The sequence below is a fragment of the Oryza brachyantha genome, chromosome 8 (genome assembly GCF_000231095.2).
Source record: "Oryza brachyantha chromosome 8, ObraRS2, whole genome shotgun sequence".
NCBI lineage: Eukaryota > Viridiplantae > Streptophyta > Magnoliopsida > Poales > Poaceae > Oryza > Oryza brachyantha.
Genome location: NC_023170.2, coordinates 1759448 through 1780425, shown reverse-complemented (window position 1 = coordinate 1780425; position 20978 = coordinate 1759448). Strand labels below are relative to the sequence as shown.

General features: G+C 37.1%; 1 pseudogene; it reads left to right on the top strand.

Annotated features, from left to right (window-relative positions):
• The first annotated feature begins 257 nt into the window (after positions 1-257).
• On the top strand, positions 258-6622 carry LOC102715603 (annotated as a pseudogene).
• Positions 6623-20978: the final 14356 nt, after the last annotated feature.

Below are 20978 nucleotides of genomic sequence, written 5' to 3'. Positions count from 1 at the left end.
CGTCAATACGTTGAACATCTTATCTACTGCTCTCTCCAATCTCCATATATTTTTATAAAATGTAGTTAGCTTTCAGATCCTGATCATTCATCCTGTTAAAAAAATTATACAATTATAAATTATTTTGGTATAATATGATTTATTATTATATAAATTTTTAAGTATGTCCTATAATTTTATATATTTGGATGTAAATTTTGAATAAGATGGACATCGGTGATGTCTTGTAAATAAAATATGGAGGGAGTATCTTTTTGCTATCTTCTCCCTGCGATCATCACAAATTTCACCAACCATATTGGTGGCACAGATCGAACTCGTGACGGCCGCCATGGCAAGCTACCTTCAAGTGTTCGTGTTCCTCCTGCTCCTTGTTTGTTTCTGCAAATCCGACGACAGTCTAACACCCGCGAGGCCACTGTCCCCCGGCGAGGTTCCCGTCTCCGGCGGCGGCGCGTTCGCTCTCGGCTTCTTCTCCCCGACGAACTCAACCTCGGAGCTCTACGTCGGCGTATGGTACAACAAGATCCCCGTGCGCACCTACGTGTGGGTCGCCAATCGCAACGTCCCGATCAAGACGAGCTCCTCTTCCTCCTCCTCCGTGAAGCTGTTCTTGACAAATGGTTCGGACCTCGTGCTGTCCGACGCCAATGGCGGTGGCACCGTCTGGACGACGGCGAACAATATCTCCAGCGGCGGCGATGGAGCCACCGCCGTGCTGCTCGACACCGGTAACTTCGTCGTGCGGCTTCCGGACGGCTCCGAGGTGTGGCGGAGCTTCGAACACCCGACGGACACCATCGTGCCGAACGTGAGCTTCCGGCTTATCTACGTGGCCGATCGGTCACGCCGCATTGTCTCGTGGAGGGGACCCGACGACCCGTCCGCCGGCGACTTCTCCATGTGCGGCGACTCCAGCTCGGGCCTCCAGATCGTCGTCTGGAACGCGACGAGGCTGCACTGGCGGCGCCCCGCGTGGACCGGCGCGCCGATCTTCGGCGTCATGCAGAGGAACACCAGCTTCAAGCTGTACCAGACGATCGACGGCGACACTTCCAACGGCCTCAGATTCAGGCTGACCGTCCCCGACGGCTCACCGCCGATGCGCTTGACGCTGGAGTACACCGGCATGCTCACCTTCCTGAGCTGGGACAGCAACACGTCGTCGTGGACCGCCTTCTCCGAGTTCCCCGCCGCGGCCTACGACCAGTACGCCTCGTGCGGCCCTTCGGCTACTGCGACGGCGGCGAGGCAGCTCCGTCGTGCAAGTGCCTCGACGGCTTCGTTCCCGTCGACACCCTCGACGTCTCCAGAGGATGTCGGAGGAAGGAGGCCGACCTGGGATGCGGCGGCGGCGCCGGAGATGGCTTCTTGACCTTGCCGAGCATGAAGACGCCGGACAAGTTCTTGCGCGTGAGGAACAGAAGCTTCGATGAGTGCACCGCAGAGTGCAGCCGCAACTGCTCCTGCAGAGCGTATGCTTATGCGAGCCTGAGCAGCGTCGACGGCACCATGGACGACCGGTCGAGGTGCTTGGTCTGGACGGGGGAGCTCATCGACACCGGCAAGTTCAGAGACGGCACCGGCGTTGAGAACCTGTACCTTCGTGTTCCCAGCTCAGAAGGTATATATGTAGAAGAAATGATTTCTCGTAAATTTCTCTATTGTTGACTGTATGATAGGATCAATTCAATATTTTTCTCTTGCTTAATTTGACTATATATGTTTTTGCAAGGTAACAAGACGAGAAGTAGTGTGCTGAAGATTGTACTCCCGGTTATGTCTGTTCTTCTGGTGATTCTTGCAAGCATATACCTTGTATGCAAATCAAGAGGTAGAGCTCAGAAGATTTAATTAGTTCGAGTTTTGAACTTTGGATGAGATATACTGATCTAGAGGCTTTCCTGTCACTGTCAGGCAAACAACGAAGCAAGAAGGTTCAGAGCAAACACTCATTTCAGGGGAGGAAGGATTATCCAAGCGAAGTTGGAAACGAAAATGTAGAATTTTCTTCTGTTGGCTTCGATGCGATCCTCGCAGCAACAAACAGTTTCTCCGATTACAGCTTGCTTGGAAAAGGAGGGTTTGGAAAAGTGTACAAGCTAATGAAAAGTCTTTAGCTTGGTTTTACAGTAGAATATATATATATATATATATATATATATATAGTAATATATTGCAGATTATCTATTTATTTAATCAAAGAATGGTGTAATATATATTTAGGGAGTTTTGGAGGGTGGAATAGAAGTTGCTGTCAAGAGGCTTAGTAAGGGTTCAGGGCAAGGCGTTGAGGAGTTTAGAAATGAAGTGGTTCTGATTGCCAAATTACAACACAGAAACTTGGTTAGGCTTCTCGGTTGCTGCATTCAAGAAGATGAGAAGTTACTCATCTACGAATACTTACCAAACAAAAGCTTGGATTCCTTCCTTTTTGGTATGTTATTTCTGACATATGATCACATATAGCAAACATTCAAATATTAACGGGATGGATACTCAAGATGTCTGACAATAAATTAATTTCACTCTACGTTTGTTCTTGGGAGATACTAACAGAAAAGATGTGCTTGATTGGTCGACGAGGTTCAAGATAGTTAAAGGGGTAGCAAGAGGTCTTCTGTATCTTCACCAGGATTCAAGATTAACAATAATCCATAGAGATCTGAAAACAAGCAACATCTTGTTGGACACAGAAATGGCTCCTAAAATATCAGATTTCGGTATGGCAAGGATCTTCGGTGGAAATGAGCAAGAAGCTAACACCACCAGGGTTGTTGGGACATAGTAAGTAACTCATGCTTCGTAATATTAGCCAATGTTCAGCATCGAAACCGCTTCCACTAATCCAAACTGTATACTGTTTCCTGAAATATTTACAGTGGTTACATGTCACCTGAATATGCTTTGGATGGATGTTTTTCCGTCAAGTCTGACACCTATAGTTTTGGAGTTATACTATTGGAAGTTGTCAGTGGCTTAAAGATCAGCTCAGCCCATCTCAAAGTGGAGTGTTCAAACCTTATAGCCTATGTAAGTATAGCAGAGCACTCAACTTATCTATTCCTTCCGTTTTACATTATAAAACTTTCTAGCCTTGTGTAGATTTATTTATGTGATAATGAATCTGGATACATATATATATATATATATAAAACATATATTTTAATATAACTAGAATGGAGGCCCGCGCAAATTGTGTGGCTAGCATTGGTATATATTTCTACGCATGTACATATATATTTTTACGTTCTATTACTTAAAAAAATATTAAAACAACGATGATTTTAAATTCCGTAACTTTACCAGCATGATTTTATATGTTTGATATAAGATTATTATAATAAGTTCTTTGTCCATAAAATTTCAAATGTTCATGTATTTCTAGATGGACAGACTCTTCTCGCAATAATATATATATATATATATATATATTAAATTTTAATCTGATTTTTTGTTATTTTTCTAAATTGTACCTCTACATGGACTTTGATCTTAATATAAATTACTTTTTTGTTATTATATTTCTATTCTAAAGTTATTTATAATTTATGGATGCGCATGAGTTTAATTATGATTGGGTTTCTCACTACTATCTTGCATGTTTTCCATGTCTCACGATTTGATAAAATACTTGGCAGTTTCAACGGTGTCCATGTCCGTTTCAACAAAAACACAATCTTTTCTTTTCTTTTTTCTTCGACTAATCTTAGAATTTCTAGCCCCTCAGAAAGAACCTGGAGGCTTCTTCCCGCGTATATTGCGTGGTTAGCATTGTTATAAATTATTTTTATATAGGGTCTATTATCTTAATAATTATTATTTTAATTGTTAATTTGAATTTAAATTTTTCTAAATTATATTTTTTACATAGAACCACGTTTACCTGCATTATAAATTATACTTGTACCTAAACTCTTTTCTACATAATATTTAATTTGTAATTCAAATTTTAGATAATATAAATTATATTTATATTTTGACTCTTTCTCTTAATTTTTCTATTTTTAACCAAAATTTTATATCTTTTCAAATTGTATTTATATATGGACTCTTCCCTCGGCATCTATTATTTTAAAGCTTTTAACCAAGATTTAGATTTTTTCTAAATTGTATTTACGCATGGATTTTGTTCTTTATATCCGAGATTTGGATTTTTTTAAAACTTTATTGCACGTGGACTATTTTTATTTATTTTTAATTGATCTTTGCTTTCGTTGTCCGATTCCAAAAAATATTATCTTTTTTCTGTTTTTCTTGTCTGATTCAGAAAACTCATTCTTTTCTCCCCTTTTTCTCTTATAGAAAACTGATTCTTGACCGATTAAAAAAATATTATTTTTCTTTTCTCTTAATTTCTGATTAATATTATAATTTCTAGCCCGTCAGGGGTAACATCTAACCTTCTTTTCATGTCACTTTAATGGGTCAATAGATTTGGTGAGGACATAATCATGTTAATTTCAAATTATCTCACAATTTATGGTCAAAATTGTAGAAAACATGAATATATAGCGGCTCGGTAGGGATGAAATGGTTCGTTGGCCCGTTCATATTGTGCGGCTAGCATCCTTATAAAATTATATCTATATAGGGTCTTTTATTTTGGTAATAATTATTTCTAAGTCTTAATTCGAATTTAAAATTTTCTAAATTATTTTCTGGAGTCTTCTTTTCGGGCTTGCGTTGGGTTGCTTGTTTCTCTCTCCGTGTTTGAATGGGGCGAAACAAAGAAAAGCTCCGGGAAGCCACTGTGTCAGCGGCGACGTGCAACGACTGAGGATCAGAGGCCACTGTGCTCTGCTGCGTCTAACCAAAGCTAGCTCTCTCTAATAAGCGAGGTCGTGTTGTGCATATTTTGGGCATAGGATGTGTGTTGTCCCGTTTCCATATACTTTCATTGAATCTGAACAGTTAATTTTTTAATATATTATGATCCGATGGTTAAAATAATTATCTTTTCGTTCTAGATATATTATAATCTAGTTGTGCAAAATTTTCCTTTTTATAGCATATCTACACCCTGCGATCTAGATATAATATGATTTAGTAGTGTAGATTTTTCTTTTTTATAGAAGATGTAGACCTCATGATCTACATATATTATGATCTAGTACACATATTATGCGGCAAGCATCCCTATAGATTGTACTATGTAGGGTCTTATGTCTCCTATCTTGATAATAATATTTTTTAATTGTTAATTTGAATTTAAAATTTTCTAAATCTATTTTTACATGAACCTCATTTACCTATATGCTAAATTATACTTGTACATAAAATCTTTTCTATATAATATTTAATTTATAATTTAAATTTTAGATACTTATAAATTATATCTATATGTTGACTCTTTTTCTTAATTTTACTTATTGTTAACCATAATTTTAGATGTTTTCAAATTGTATTTATAGATGGACTCTTTTATATTATTATTAAATTTTTAATCTAAAATTTGGACTTTCTTAAATTGTATTTACACCTGAACTCTTCTATATTATTTTTATTTATTTTTAACTTCGAAATTTTATTCTAATTGGATTATTTTTTATTTTCTGATTAATGTAAGATTTTCTAGCCGGTGAAAGTGAACATGATGGCTTTTTTTTTATGTTACTTTATTTTCTGATTTATCTAAAATATCAGACCTTGAAATCTAGACCTAACAGTATCTTTTGGTCAAAAGTAGTTTAATATATTTTGGTCATTTGCTCATAAAACCAACTCTCAAATGTTATTAGACCACGTTTGCCTTCAAGTTAATTAGAAAGAGACTCTTCGGACCTTGCTCATACAATCCTCGGGACTACTATTGGTTAATCTTTGCCGTCGAAACTGCCGGGCGGACGCTGGTTGGTGTAGGCCCAGTCGGCCAGTCCTGCATCGATACGTGGACGACGATGCGGTGAAAAAATATTACGTAGATGGCACCAATTCATACTCGGATAAATACAAACATCATCGAAACAGTCGGGAAAAGAATTAGATTAATCTATACCGTTAAAATCTAATCCTACTATGATCCAGTGGTCATATTTTTCTTTTTCTCCGATTAATCTACACCGTTATAATCTGGACGCACCATGATTTAACGGTATTTTTTCTTTTTTCTCCGATTAACGTGAAAATTTTTAGCCCCATAGCGAACGTGGAGTCTGCTTTTAAGTCTGTCTTTATAATATAATAGATAGATAGGTAGATAGATAGATAATAGATGATAAATCTAGAAAAATCCAAGAAATCTTATAATATAAAACCGAAGAAGTACAACTCAAAACTAAATGTCATGACTTGATTGGAACTTAATTTTTATCAGGCATGGAGCTTATGGAAGGATGGTAATGCAAGGGATTTTATGGACGCATCAATTGTGGAGAGTTGCCCAATCCATGAAGCTTTGCGATGTATTAACTTGGGACTCCTGTGTGTCCAAGATCAACCAAGTGCGAGGCCACTCATGTCATCCATCGTGTTCATGCTGGAGAACGAGGTTGCAGTGCTTCCTGCTCCCAAGGAGCCTATGTATTTCACTATGAGGAACTACGAGAACGACGAACACTCGAGAGACAACCCGAGAAGATCTCTGAACCACATGAGTATTACAACGCTAGAAGTGCGCTAAACGCTTGATTCCGTTGTATAATATGTTTGGCTTTTTTGGTTGCAACGTTTAACTATTCGTCTTATTTAAAAATTTAGTATAAATATATATAAAAAAATGGCAACTCGTGCTTAAAGTTCTTTTGATAATAAAATAAGTTACAAGCAAAATAAATGATATTTCTATAATTTTTTGAATAGGCAAATTGTCAAGCATTGTAAATAAAAAAGTCAAATATCTTATGTTATGAAACGGAGAGATTACAAGTTTTGAACTTATCTTGTTCTTCGAAATGAACAGTACCATTACAATTTACACTGATGTTTGATTAAAAAGGTTCTATTGGATGCTACGTTATCCATTAGTTTTGCTTGCATTCATAAACACTCTGTTAGTACTTTGTAACCAGCATAAAACTTTGACCAACAATTAGATGACGGCATATCATGGAATTTCATTTCAATTGCCCTACAGTTCATGTATAAGAATGAAATTGTTAATACATCATCATATCAAACTGAATAAACTAAAAGCTGAAATTCTTGCTTAAAGAAAATAATGTAGTCAGTAGGTTATGCATGAGCTCTTTAAACGCAACAGAGGGTGGGGAAATAATGTAGGAACTTTTGGTGCCATCTTTTCAATTTTTGAAAAAAAAATCAAACGGCATATTTGCAGATAGAAAATAATTTATCAATAAAAATTTTATATGTATTCTCAGTGATCTAAAAGCCTTTATTGAAAAATAAACTATATTAAAAAACCCCAAAATCAATTTTTAAAAATTTAACTTTTATGTTATAAGCATAAACAAAAGCTAATGGATATTGGTGAAATATGGCACCATCCCACCCGTCGTCACTTGCATAAACAAAAGCTAATTAGAAGTATTAAATATATACTATTAATAAAACCCACCCCATACTCTGGACTATTTCACGAGACGAATCTATTGAGTCTAATTAGTCCATGATTAACGAATGTGGTGCTACAGTAAATATTTGCTAATCATAGATTAATTAGGCTTAAAAAATTTGTCTAATGAAATAGCATTTATTTATGCAATTAGTTTTGTTATTAGTCTATATTTAATATTCCTAATTAACGTCCAAACATCTGATTTGACAAGTGACTTAAAAAAAATTCCTGGATCAAACAGCCCTAGTTCACTTCGAATTATGCAACCGCCCAAGAAGAGCAAGGAAGAGAGGAGGTGGAATCAAGTCCAAATTGAGAATTTTTAGTACCTAAGCATATACTACCTCCATCCCTAAATGTTTGACGCCATTGACTTTTTATAAATATTCAACTATTCGTTTTATTCAAATTTTTTTATCAAATATCTAAAGCTATACATATAAGCATAAAAGTATATTCAACAATAAATAAAATGATATAAAAAATTAATAATTATGTAATTTTTTAAATAAGATGAATAGTCAAACATGTATTTAAAAAGTCAACAACATCAAACATTTAGAGGAGGGAGTATTTTTTAGGGGTCTATTTGTAAAATAATTTTCTCAAAAGGATCAAAATGTCAAAAATCCAGTCTGGTCCCATAACGTGGACCAGACATTACACACTATAAGACCATTCTCAGTGGTTCTTTCATTTGGTATTAATTAGATGCCACATCAGATTTTTTTATAACATGACAATAATTTAATTAAAAAAGAGAAGAGAACCATTTCATCCCAGTAAAAAACTTGTGGCGTTATTTTCAAGCAAATGAAAGCCCGCTGAGGCCAAACATTTCTTTTATCCAGATCCTGTGTGGGGTCCACCTCCTATTTTTCTCTCATGTAGTAATTTGTATGGCATATTTTAGCATGCTCTCTTGCAGGAATTTAATGGTCTATTAAGTTTGAAACTGTGAAATGTGAAATGACAGAGGCCTCTGAGAGATGTCCTCCCACGGAACAAAAATAAAACACTGACACATCATACTTAAAAACTGTGACATGAAAGAGGCCACTAAGAATGACCTCAGAAGTAACATCAACAGTAAACCCGTACAGTATGTAACTGTTGCAATACGCGTATAAATAAAATACTAACGAAAGTACTTTATGGAAGGCATGAAGTACAACTTGAATCTCCCTAAAGCATGCAACCATAACGAATGGGGTGGATATTCCATTTGGGGACCAAAACCAGCAACACCAACGGTCTAAATAGTTGCTTACTCCAATTTTTATTCGTGTCAGCTAAAACTGCCTAGCATTACATCCTTGCTAATGCTACCTTGTCATAATATTTTCATTTATGTATCATTTAATTTTGTTAGTTGAACTAATTTTCTCAAAATAGATCTAATTGCACATTAACTCAATTCAAGTCATATATCAAATATACGTGTGCTGACGTATGGTGACATTTAATAACAAAAAAAATCAAACGATCAAAATAAAGTTTATGTTTTAGACATTGCACAATTTTATCTATATATAATCATATTTAAACAAATAAATTTTATGGCCTTATGTGTACCATCCACCATGCTATTAAGGCATGTCTATACTAAAGATATACTAAATAGAAATCTTTTTAAAGACGCACACATCGGTTCTTAATACAATTCAATTAGAATCTGTCTTTTAGTTCATGTAAAATAAAGTATTCAGGCAAATTTGTGCAATCCCAGTGAACAACGTTCTTTTATCGCAATCTAACAAGAATAAAAAAAGTAATATCTAGTTAGTCATAAATCTTGCATGTATGTGTATATATAGTATAATTATAGGAGTTATATACTACATAAATTTATATTTTGTAGGATGTTGAATTTAAACTTGCATGCTTCTACAGTGATATAACTCATATTAATGTATATTATAAAACCTTTTTCATATTCTTTGGTGATTATGTAGATGACATGCAAGCGCACATGTAGATATCTACCCGTGTGCTAAAAAGAGTTTCCCCAACTATAACCTATTGTAACATATGTCTTCCAAACACTCCAAGCTACTAGTTGTAAAATGGTAGAGAACATATGCAAACTAAATACAAGAAATGTTCCAAAGAAGGATGCTCCCGAAGAAATGAACTGTGAGAACTAAGGAAAAATTCACAGATTGTAAATCACAATCTAAACTGTTATAGCCAAACAATATATACTCGGCCTAGGAGGCATAGGGAATTAAGATCAAACACACTATACCAGTGTATGTTGCTCATCTGCGAAACCATGCGCCATATAACTGCCATGAAATTCCATAGTCTGCAATATTTCTGCGAAGAATGCCATTCATGCATGCCACATCGTCCTTTGTCAGTTCTGATCTAGCCCACAGGTTATTGGACCAGATATTGAGGGAGCTCAGTTCATATACAGTTATGTGTTTCGAGCAACTGAACCATGTTGATCTCCACCGCTATGCAATTGTTTTTCAAGAATAACTTGAAGCTGAAATGTATTCTCGTGTGCATGCTGCATATATCTCACTAATTTGAGCATTAATTGATCTACAGAGTCCGCGGTCGGCAGTGACGGGGATAAGTTAAGTTACCCGCACAGAAAATATAGTAATAGATTACTACATGATTAATTAATTATTAAAAAATATGATATGATTTTTTTAAAGCAACTTCCTATAGAATTTTTTTTGCAAAAAATACACCGTTTAGCAGTTCGAAAAGCGTGCACGTGGAAAACGAGGGAAACTGGATAACCTACTATATAGCCGCATCAAATGCGGCCTGAGAAGGCATATAACGTTTCTTTGAATACAATGTTTTCAACTCCTTTTGTGTAAAATGAGATTTTCAGAATGATTTTATTTACATTTCGTTTCAATAAATCCAATTCAGGTGGACAAATTTTCCCCAGTGACCATTAATTGCGAAAAAGCCATACAAATTCTACCGAAATACAGTCTATACAAGTTAACGAGCACTAATTGATAAATAGAATCACAAAGCACCACACATGCAAACTATATAGTCTTTCCAAGAAGGCTGCTTCCAATGGCAAATGCCAAATGGCCCAAAGAGAAACTTCCGTGACTTTTAGCAGTAGCTACAGCTATTGATCATAGTTGTCAATTTTCATGGGAGGCAGTGGGAGTCCTGGATTCAGATCTTTCCCCATTTCCTGCAGATCCAAACACAATGGTTACCATGAACCGAACTTGACAACAGCTTGTTGCTCAGTCACGCTTCATCATGTGTTCTCACACTCCAGATTTGCATGAGGCTGCAAGGTTGCATGGCCCAAAATTTTGTCATCTCAGTCAAGGAGAGTGTGCAAGACAGCAAGAGGCTGCCACATGCTTTCGCTCTTGTGGGTACGTTCAACCCAGAGGTGTACCCAACGTGAGAATGTAGTTGTCGAGAGCAGCTCGTTGTTGTTACAGATTTGCCCATGGATCTGAAGTGTGATAGTCCATTAAAAGCTTTTTCCACAGGGCCTGAAGTGTATTAGCCCATTAAAAATCTAGCCCAATAGGCCCAATTGCTGAAGCATATATAAAATCAAACCTTAATTTTTTTCACATCTCTCATACCCTCTCTCTTGCTGCCGCTGCCCCTTCCGGCTTCTGCTGCTGCCCTTTTGGCTTCCACTCCCACCGTCACCGCTCGTGCTCTCGAAGCTCGTCAGTTCCACACCCATCGCCGCACTGGCCAACAGCTCCGCGCTCATCGCCGCCAGCCGGCCCGCTGCCTCCCGGCTCGTCACCGCCGACCGCACCCTTCCCATCCACCACAAGGCCTCGGTTGGGGTTGGGGGCCCATTGAGTTTGGGGCCATTCTTAACCAATCCGGCCTCGACCTATCCTATTGCCAACTCTACTAATGGGCTATTGGCTGGGACCTCTGCCATTTTGAGTCAGGTATTGTGAGCATCCGATGAATCCTCTAGCATCAAACATTTCATTAATACTTAATATTGCATTTCCATACTTTTAATTAACCATCCTTCAAAATCACAACTGACAGTAACATCTGCTGTGAGTTATATTGGGACTATTTAAAAGATGCATTAATTGTGGTTTATTATAAGGGGACACCAGTCCCTTGGTTGCCCAACACTAACTTCTCTTGATATGATAAATATAGGAAGGATATGCTAACCTTTCACATATTGGTATCATGTCTACACATACTGTATGCATATACCATGAGCATGAGAAGCATTGGGAATCTTACTTCGAACAATGACAAAGTAGAAAGCAACAGCTCTACCGTCGAAAGGCATCGCCTTACCTTGTCACACACCTAGTCCCTTTGTCTGGTCTAGTCTAGCAAAACCCATAGGTCATGATGACCGTTAGACTGCACAACCTTTGTCCAAGATGGTCTTCTTGAACAGCAACAACACAAAGATTTACTCCTCCCTACAGTGTGTTGATTAACTTGAGCTATATATAAAATCAGCTTGGCTGCAGAAAACCACAGTATTTCATTTGAAATCATATATAGTTTAATGACTGACTGTACTAATCTCTCTTATCTTGTTTTCTTCTTTCAGATGTGTGTACATGAGTATAGTTGTGCTCTTTTGGTGGCTGAAACTTTATCTATTTTTATAGCTCCGTAGACTTCTGTGCTTCAATGACTTTGAGAAGAACGTTCTCATCGACCCTAAAACATGTCGACTTTCAATATATTTTGTTTGATGTAATATAACGCATTGGTTAATCAATCAGTGCAACTATCAAGCATGGTTAGTCAGGCTTGAAAAACTTGCTACCAAGAACCAGATTATATTTAGCTATATAATGGGTAGATCAATATCTTGTACACAAAATTAATAATTAGCTTGACATATGTTAATTAATTCATGTGGATATAAGCGTCATCGCAATTAATTATATTAATACAACATGCTACTTGATGAAACCGTACTTCCCTGCCATCTATATATTTTCAAAGAAAAAAAATGAACCAGCTATCCGTTCTTCCAACTCCATATAAGTCAATAAATAGTAGAGCACTGGCAAGGGAAAGGAAAATGGTGGACATCATGAAAAATATTGAATACAAATAATTATATATTATGTGCTGTACTGCAACAAGTCTTATGGGCTTTTATATATACTGTGCATAGAGATAGAAACACCGAGTATAAGACAAATGCTCTATATTGTCTCTCTAGGATTCTATTTTTATCTATAGAGTTTTTATTTGACATTATTATCTCTAACCTTATTTGTTGTCGCTAACAAACGTAATTATGGAGAATTTATTATCTAAGTACCTACCAAAATTTACGCTCAAAATTGATAGCGTATACTCAGCAAGACGGTGTTAGGAATATCGTTTCAATGACCAGAAAAGCAAAGTACGTACTCGCATGACCATCCACGTCAGAGGATGAACATGAGTGACAGCTTGACCATACCATTGCATGACTGAATATCCTGTCAAGATTGAAATAACAGTGGCCAGTGCCAGCGGAGCTACAGCACATCCATCGGGGTCATCCGACCACGATGATCTTCAACGAAATCTATTGTTATATTATTTTGGCAGCTAAGATGATACTATAAATTATAAATTAAGTAAGTTTAGTGTATTCTGACCCTGACGAACTAATTTTCTAGCTTCACCCTGGCATCCAAAATATTGGGTCGATGCTCTATTATCTTGATATTATTTTATTATTCAGTTTTCATTAGTTGCTGTCAGTTTAGCCTTCCTGCAAAACTTGTGTGTTTTATTTTCTGATAATGGAAGGCCCTTTCTTGCTCAAATAAAAAACATGAAGCACTGCCCGTCAATGGTGACAAGTATTTGGGAATCTACGGAGCGTAACACCAAATTTCATAAGCATTACTTTGTGTTTGCTGTTATGACTAGTCTGAGAGGATGGTTTAGTTGCATATAAACACAATAAACATTCAGTTAGTCTTGTTTGGTAATTCAGTTTATATTCTCTCCTGTGATGGTGTGGGTAAAGTGAACAATTTATCTACAAGTAACCAGACTGCATATGCTGCTGATAAATAGCAGGCATCTGGGGCAACTGAATTCCTTGATAGTAACCATGCATCTTCAGAATGCACCTGTACCTGAGGATAGAGAAGTGCAATTGGTTGAATTGTATATGTGAAGGTATATTTAGGAATGGGAGGCTTCAGGAGGTTAATTTTAAGTGTATGATTCCATTCAAGAGGTCGTTGCTCCTACTGTTGTAGTTAATGTTGCTCAAATATGACACATAAATCGATTAACTTGTATATAGAGTGGCTTGAGGATATTTAGTTTGGATAAAAACAAAGTTGTGTCAGGGTTTAATTAATTGTTAGTAAATGGAAACCAATGTTGCCGGCTTTTGTATCAAAAAATATTAGTCCATATTTGTCATGGTCAGTGCTGCTGATGCAGCTGGTAGATATCACTTACACTGTCAGCCTTAAACAACCTGCATTAATTTTTTTAAAAAATGTCTAGATATGCAGTACAAAACTAATATTGGAGTGCAAGTGTGAATTGTACATTTAGAGGGAGAACTTGCAGCTAATCAATACTTTAGGTGATGAGATCGATCCATTCACTCGCACACAAGACACGGCGTACCTAGTGGTAATTCAGGTGGCCAAGTGACTAACCCTGATTTTGATCCACAAGAACCCATCTATGTTACTTTTATATTTGTATTATCCTTTAACTAAAACTATACTCATATTTGTGATTTATGTTGTTTAAAAATCTGGATATATGTGACGTCAACTTGTACCATAGAACTACCCAACGAAAAATTTCTGGCTACATATCACGGGTGACCTTGCATATTCCACATCATGAATCTCTGCCTATGTTGTTATCACTGTTGCATGGCTCATCACATACCCATTCCATTGGCAAGTTCGGTGTTCCAAGTGCAAATGCTTGGTACAGATCCTCTACCACGAACTTACAGAGACCATCATCACTATAGGATGAACCAAGAACACATGAAGATTTTTATCAAGGTTTGAAGGTTGTTGATGTAAGTGGTTCCTCCAGGAGGCAGTTGGAAGGTTCTAGAATGTACAGCAAATTAATATAATAAGTTTTTATTTGAAATAAATTAATATAATAAGTTATGATAACTCGTGACATATTTGTGCCCATGACTGCAAAAAATACATCAAATTAATCGATGCAGACAAGTGTACCAACATAATGATGCGAGTGGTATCTTGTCTGGTAATAGTTAGGAGCAATGCAGTCTACCTACTAGTCAGTTTCGTCTTACAGCTATCTTTATCTAGCTACTAGTCAGTTGATAAATAGTAGAGAGCAAATAGAAACTAAGTACAAGAATTGTCTAGCTCCTGATGAAATATGGAAGGAATTGTAGCCAAATAATATATACTTGGACTGGGAGGCATAGGGAATTCAGATCAAACACGCTACACCATGCATATGCTCAGCTGTGAAATTTCGTGATCTTCAGTCATGCTATATCTCAACTCACTGGTTCTTCGACTAGATTAGATCTTTTGAGTTATAAGGTACACCTAGCTAGCTAGACAGATGATGCAGTGATTGACTTGGCTCAATTCATGCACTTATGTTATTTGTGCAAACGAGCGGTTTTGATCTCCATGTCTAAACCGTGATTTTTCCAAACCGACTTTAAGATAATAATGTATTCTCGTTTGTGTCTGTCACTAATTTGAGCTCTAACCTATTGGAGAACTTTACAAGGTTTCTAGCTTAGAAAACAATATTATCAATCCCTCTTAATGTAAATGATACGTTCAAACTGATGTCAGTTTCTTTTTATTTAAATGAAACCAAGTCGGGAGGATAAATTCTCCCATAATAACCCTTATTTAAAAGAGCTTTACTATAATACTCTCCACTGGTAGTCATCGATATAAGAATCTCAACTGTTGATTAAAGCTCTACTACTAGTAAAAAAATATTCTAGTATCAATAGTAGTTGTGATAGTATAAGTAGATCCGATACAATGGATTAGGAAAAATAAACAGTGTTGATTAGCTGTACTAACATTAGAAAGCATTATAGAACACCTATATTTACAAAAGTGAACAAGTACTAGTTCGATCTTTCAGGACGACTGTCAAAACTTGCAACAGGTTGATAAATATAAGCAAGGTATACTCCAATCTTCCCAAAAAGACCGCTTCCAACAGCAAATTAATGGCCCAAAGCAAAGCTTCCATAAAATTTAGCTGAAGCTATAGCTATTGATCATCTAGTTGAGAATTGGCATGAGAGGCACCAGGACTCCAGGATTGAGATCCTTCATCATTTCCTGCTCAGCTGCAGATTGAAGCATGACGGTTAACATGAACGGATCTCAGCACCAGTCTGTTGCTTGGTCATGTTTCACCACAACTTCTCCCGCTCCAGGTTTACAGGACGCAATGAAGTACCATGATACAAAATTTCAGTCACAATCAAGCAAAATATGCAAAAGGATGCACCATTCGTGTACCCTACTCCTTGTGTTATCCAAAGAGTTCGATGCAGCGTGAGGACATACGGCTGCGGGTTCTATAGATCTTGACTTTTACGTGCGCACTTTCACTTTCTAGAGTATGTAGATTTTTAATTTTATAGTAGTTGATTTTATCGTTTATACTATTAAATAGCTATAAAAATCAGTATCTTTCATCCTTCATCAAGTAAAAGAACCCAACCAGTTGTTGTCACAAATCTGTTCATTGATCCACTGAAGAAAATCTCTATTGGTCTCTTCTTGGTTTTGAAACGCTTCAGTAATTTTTCTGTGGTCTGCTGGATAAATGATTTTCTAAGATATAACAATTCGCCAGCAATTTTTTTTGTTACCTAAAATTGTATTTCACATTCGTAGCCAACTTGCAACTTGTTTTTGTTATTGGCAGTGCAAGGTTATAATTAGATATATAATTGGTTTAGAGTGAAAGTATATAACTATAGTTAGACAGAGCTGGAAAATGAAATAGTTCATCATCATGAATTAAGATATATATAAGCACGGCATCTTTTTTCATGGATTATTACATGGACATATATAATTAGAATGACTAACACTATTTCCTTTCAACAAGAACAGAAAACATGCACACTGTTAATTAATGGCTGATCACTGCAAAGAGACTCATCTTTTAGCTTTCCATGAAAAAAAAATAAACGGTACATTTTAAAATGAGATATAATTTGTCAATATAACTTTTGGAAACGTGATTCTAGTGATCCTAAAGCAATAGCTGGAATAATAAACCACGGTGAAAAACTTAAAAATCAACTCCGCAATTAGAGTTGATATTTCAAATATGTCTTACAAGCAGAAGAAAAAATAAAAACACAAGGAATTAATCTCTAGTGGTACATCGACGGTGTGATTTTCTGCATGGATAGTACAATTTTTTTTTGAAGTATAACAGCGGGACCAAAGTAATTAACGTGGATAAATAGAGGCAATACAAAGAGGTAATTACAAGCGCAAGAAATCTAAGTTAAATGTTGGGATAATTACTTATCTGACCTTACTTTGAAAGCTAAATATAGATCTGACCCTACTTTTTCAACTTTGCAAATTTGGCCCTCTTTTTCAAAAGCAAACGATCCGTCTGACCCTGGTTGATGCATGCCGTTAGGGTTTAGGATAAATGAATTAAAAAAATAAACTTGAAATATGGATGGACTATTCTGCCCCTCAGTAATATTTCCATCTCTCTCTCATCTCACTATCTGTCTCAGATCTGAGGGGGCAGCACTGAGAGGCGGTGCCGAGCGGGGCCAAGGGAGGAGCGACGCCGAGCGCGGTGTGGGGAGCCGACGCATGGTCGGGCGAGCCGGCGGCGTCGACGCCGAGCGCAGTGTCCCTCAGACAGTGGAGTGAGGGGCGCCGAGCGGGGTTGGGGGAAGGGGAGGAGGATGAGGCCGCTCCACGCCATGCCCCAGTGGCCCTCTCGCCGGCGGCGCGGGCGAGGAGGCGCTCGCGCTGTTGCAGATTGGGCGGCGCGACAGTTCGGTCCAATGCGGGCAGGGAGGAGGCGGCGCCGGCGGTGGCCGGCAGTGGGGGAGGAGACGGAGGCTGCGGTGATGTTGCGCCGGCGAGGTTGGAGGAGAATGCCGCAGCGAGGTTGCTCTCACATAGATACGTCCTGACATCAACCACTGCGCGGTGCGCGTCCAGAAGCTTTGCCGCGAATTTCTTCTCCTCGGTGGTGAGCACCGGGTCGGCGGTAGAGGTCTTGGACAGCGGCCCGCCCTACACCGCACCTGGCACGACCATGGCACCGGCGACGACAGGAAGAAGAAACCCTCCTTCCACCCATTGATGTGCTTAGGCAGCCCCTTGAAGAGCGCCCTGAAGGTGTCCTTGCCCCAGAAGTAGTACCAGCCCTTAAACTTGAACATGCACAGCTTGAAGAAATGCCTGAACACGGCGAGCGACGGCCTCACGCCGGCGTGGTGGCAGAACACGAGGAAGCCGGCCACGATATGCCACTCGTTGGGCGCGTATATATCAAATTAACTTCAAAATCTATCAAAGAAATTATCGAATTTTAAATCAATAATTATCGAATTTCAAATCAATAATTTCGAATTTTATTAAATCAAGTTGAAATTATCGAATTTTAAGTTATATATCAAATTAGCCTCAAATCTATCTAAAGAAAATTCATATTTTGAAGTATAATAACTTACATGTCAACTTTATTGAATTTAGAATTATATATATCAAACTAATCTCAAATCTATCAAATAAATATCAAATTTCGAATTATATTAATTTAAATCAAATTTATCAATTTTGAAATTATATATATCGAACTAACATCAAATCTATGAAATATAGTTCAAACTTTATTCCAACATTTCTTAATAAATATTTACATTTATTTCATATAAGTTAATATACAATAGGGTCAAAAGAGCAAGGGCAAGTCGATCAAGTCGATCTTCATTTAACGGTGTTAGATGACCTTCACGGAGCAGGGTCACTCAGCTGCTTTGTTTTTAAAAAAGAGGGTCAAATCTGTAAAGTTGAAAAAGTAGGATCAAATTCATAGTCTGCATTTAAAATAGGATCAGATTTGCAATTGCCCCTTAAATGTTCAATCTCATTGCTGTGTTTGATCATGTCGGCAAGTGAATTAGTTTTATCATTTAACGTAACAATTGTTGTTATCAATTTTTTCCTATTTATTGGTATGTACGAAAGTAATGCTAGCTCATGGTAGCTGAACTTTCTGAATTCATGAAATTGAATAAGGACCCCGACGTATTTTAATTGAAATTAGACCGTATGATAAATTAAATAGATCTAGTTAAATTGCCCACTTCTCCGCTATGCTTCCAAAAGCCTCTTTCTACTTAATGTGAGTCAACATCAGAAATTCTATCCTCTGCTGTCGCTATATATATGGACCAAATTATGTATTTTATCCGTTTCATATTATAAAATTTTTTTGTTTTGTCTAAATTCATATGTATTTTAACGAATCTAAAGACATATAGAAAATATATGCATTAATATATGAATTAATCTAAATAAAATCAAAAACTCTTATGATATGGAACAAAACGAGTAATGTCAAGTACCACATTGAACAGTGATTGTGGCAACAGGAAGTATCATGTCACGAGTCTTTATCAGTTTACCTTATTACAAACAACAAATTTATCCACCAACAAACCAGTTCTCCAAACTCTTTCGACAACATGTGTTAAGTCTTTTTATGTCAAAATGGCACATTGAAGAAAATCCCTTTATCCATAAACGTTGTTCAAATAGAATCGATAATTACCTTATTGCTAGCCTTTCCAAAATTATTTGCTCAGTTTCTTTCGATGAATTTCATGTCCAAATGAATTTCTTGCGAGACTCTATTAGATTTTGGTGCTGTTTGAATCAGAGCAAGCATATATTGTTTGGTGTTCCAGCCATCATTGGTGATCGATTCTTTTTTTAGAGCAATTTTATCTTAAATAGGCACCGAGAGGTATCAAAATTTTAATGTAAAATTTAATATCCGCTAGTATCTAAGGTACCAAACGATATTAAAATTTACATAGAAAAAAGTGGTATCTTCTGATACCTTATCAAAGACCGTAAAATTGCTCTTTTTTAAAACCTGTTAGTTCACCGTGAATGGTATTTTGGATAAAGCGTAATGGATTAGATAGTACATATATTTTTGCAAGATCCTGGAAAAGTACTGATAGGACTACGGAACACTCAATCCATCCTTACACCCAATGTGTGTCTTCTAAAAAAGGACCTCGTGCTGTTGCCTTTTGTAGCACTTGTACTTGGATTAGGCAAAAAATTATTGCAGTTTAACTATTGGAGCTTAGGCACTAAATCCATCTCATTTTTTGCTGTGTTGCTCGCCCCATGCTTGGAAGTCAATTGAAGGCTGTGGAACTACTGGATGTCTCCGGAGGGGAGGAACTCTGTGTTGACTATAATATATATAACGGATGGTTTCATCGTGAATCTGATGTAATACTAGTACGTCCGATTTAAAATATAATACCTTTGGACATTACCTAAAATCATAAGATACAAACAATATGTAAGGGATTTTATAATATTTACGAGATAATTAAAGGTACACCAGGTGGTGCGACGTGAGCCTGTGAGGGGCAAGATATGGAATGAACAAGTTATCTGAACCGGATAAATCGCATGTACCTTATACGGATTCCGCACCACGTCGATCCGTGCACCGGATTATTTAGATAGAACAAAACTGAAATTGCAGCAAAACAAGACATGGATGAGGAACTAGTTTTGACGAACTATTCACGCGCATGTCGCGTACGCGCGTGCTTGGCCAGGCGAGGCTAGCGCGTGTGTTCCTCTTGTTCTCTACACCACACATGTCTCAAATGCTATGTCTCTCAGAATATATAAGCAAATTAAGTGGTATTAAACATTCTCACATATCATCCCATGAGTTAGACTTTCATAAGTTTCTAAAAAATTAATCTTCTTATGGGTCTTAATTAGCCCATATATTACTTTCGGCAGACAAAGGCTTTCTAAGCTCCTTGCAATCAATGGAGATTTTATCAAGACATTTTCAGAAACCCAAACATTCCTAACTAGCCACAACGAGACCAGCAATCACAACCAACCCTACTGCTGACTTTGTATATGTTTTTACCACCTTCAGACAATCCCACAAGTCCAATTATCGATAATGTTCACTTGATGAATTAATAAGCACAGTAATGGATGGTAGAAAATTATCATTTCTGAATTATTTGACTGGGAACTGGTAGATAATCTTTTTTTATTTCATTTGTTGCCTATGCATGCCGGTTGATGAGCTTACTGACTGTAAGATTAAGGCCCAAAATATAATCGATGCCAAAATTTCTTACCCGTTGTATGATTTTTGTCATGTGTTTATATATTTTTGTACATTTATCAATTATCCATATAGTTTATAAATGGTTGGACTATAT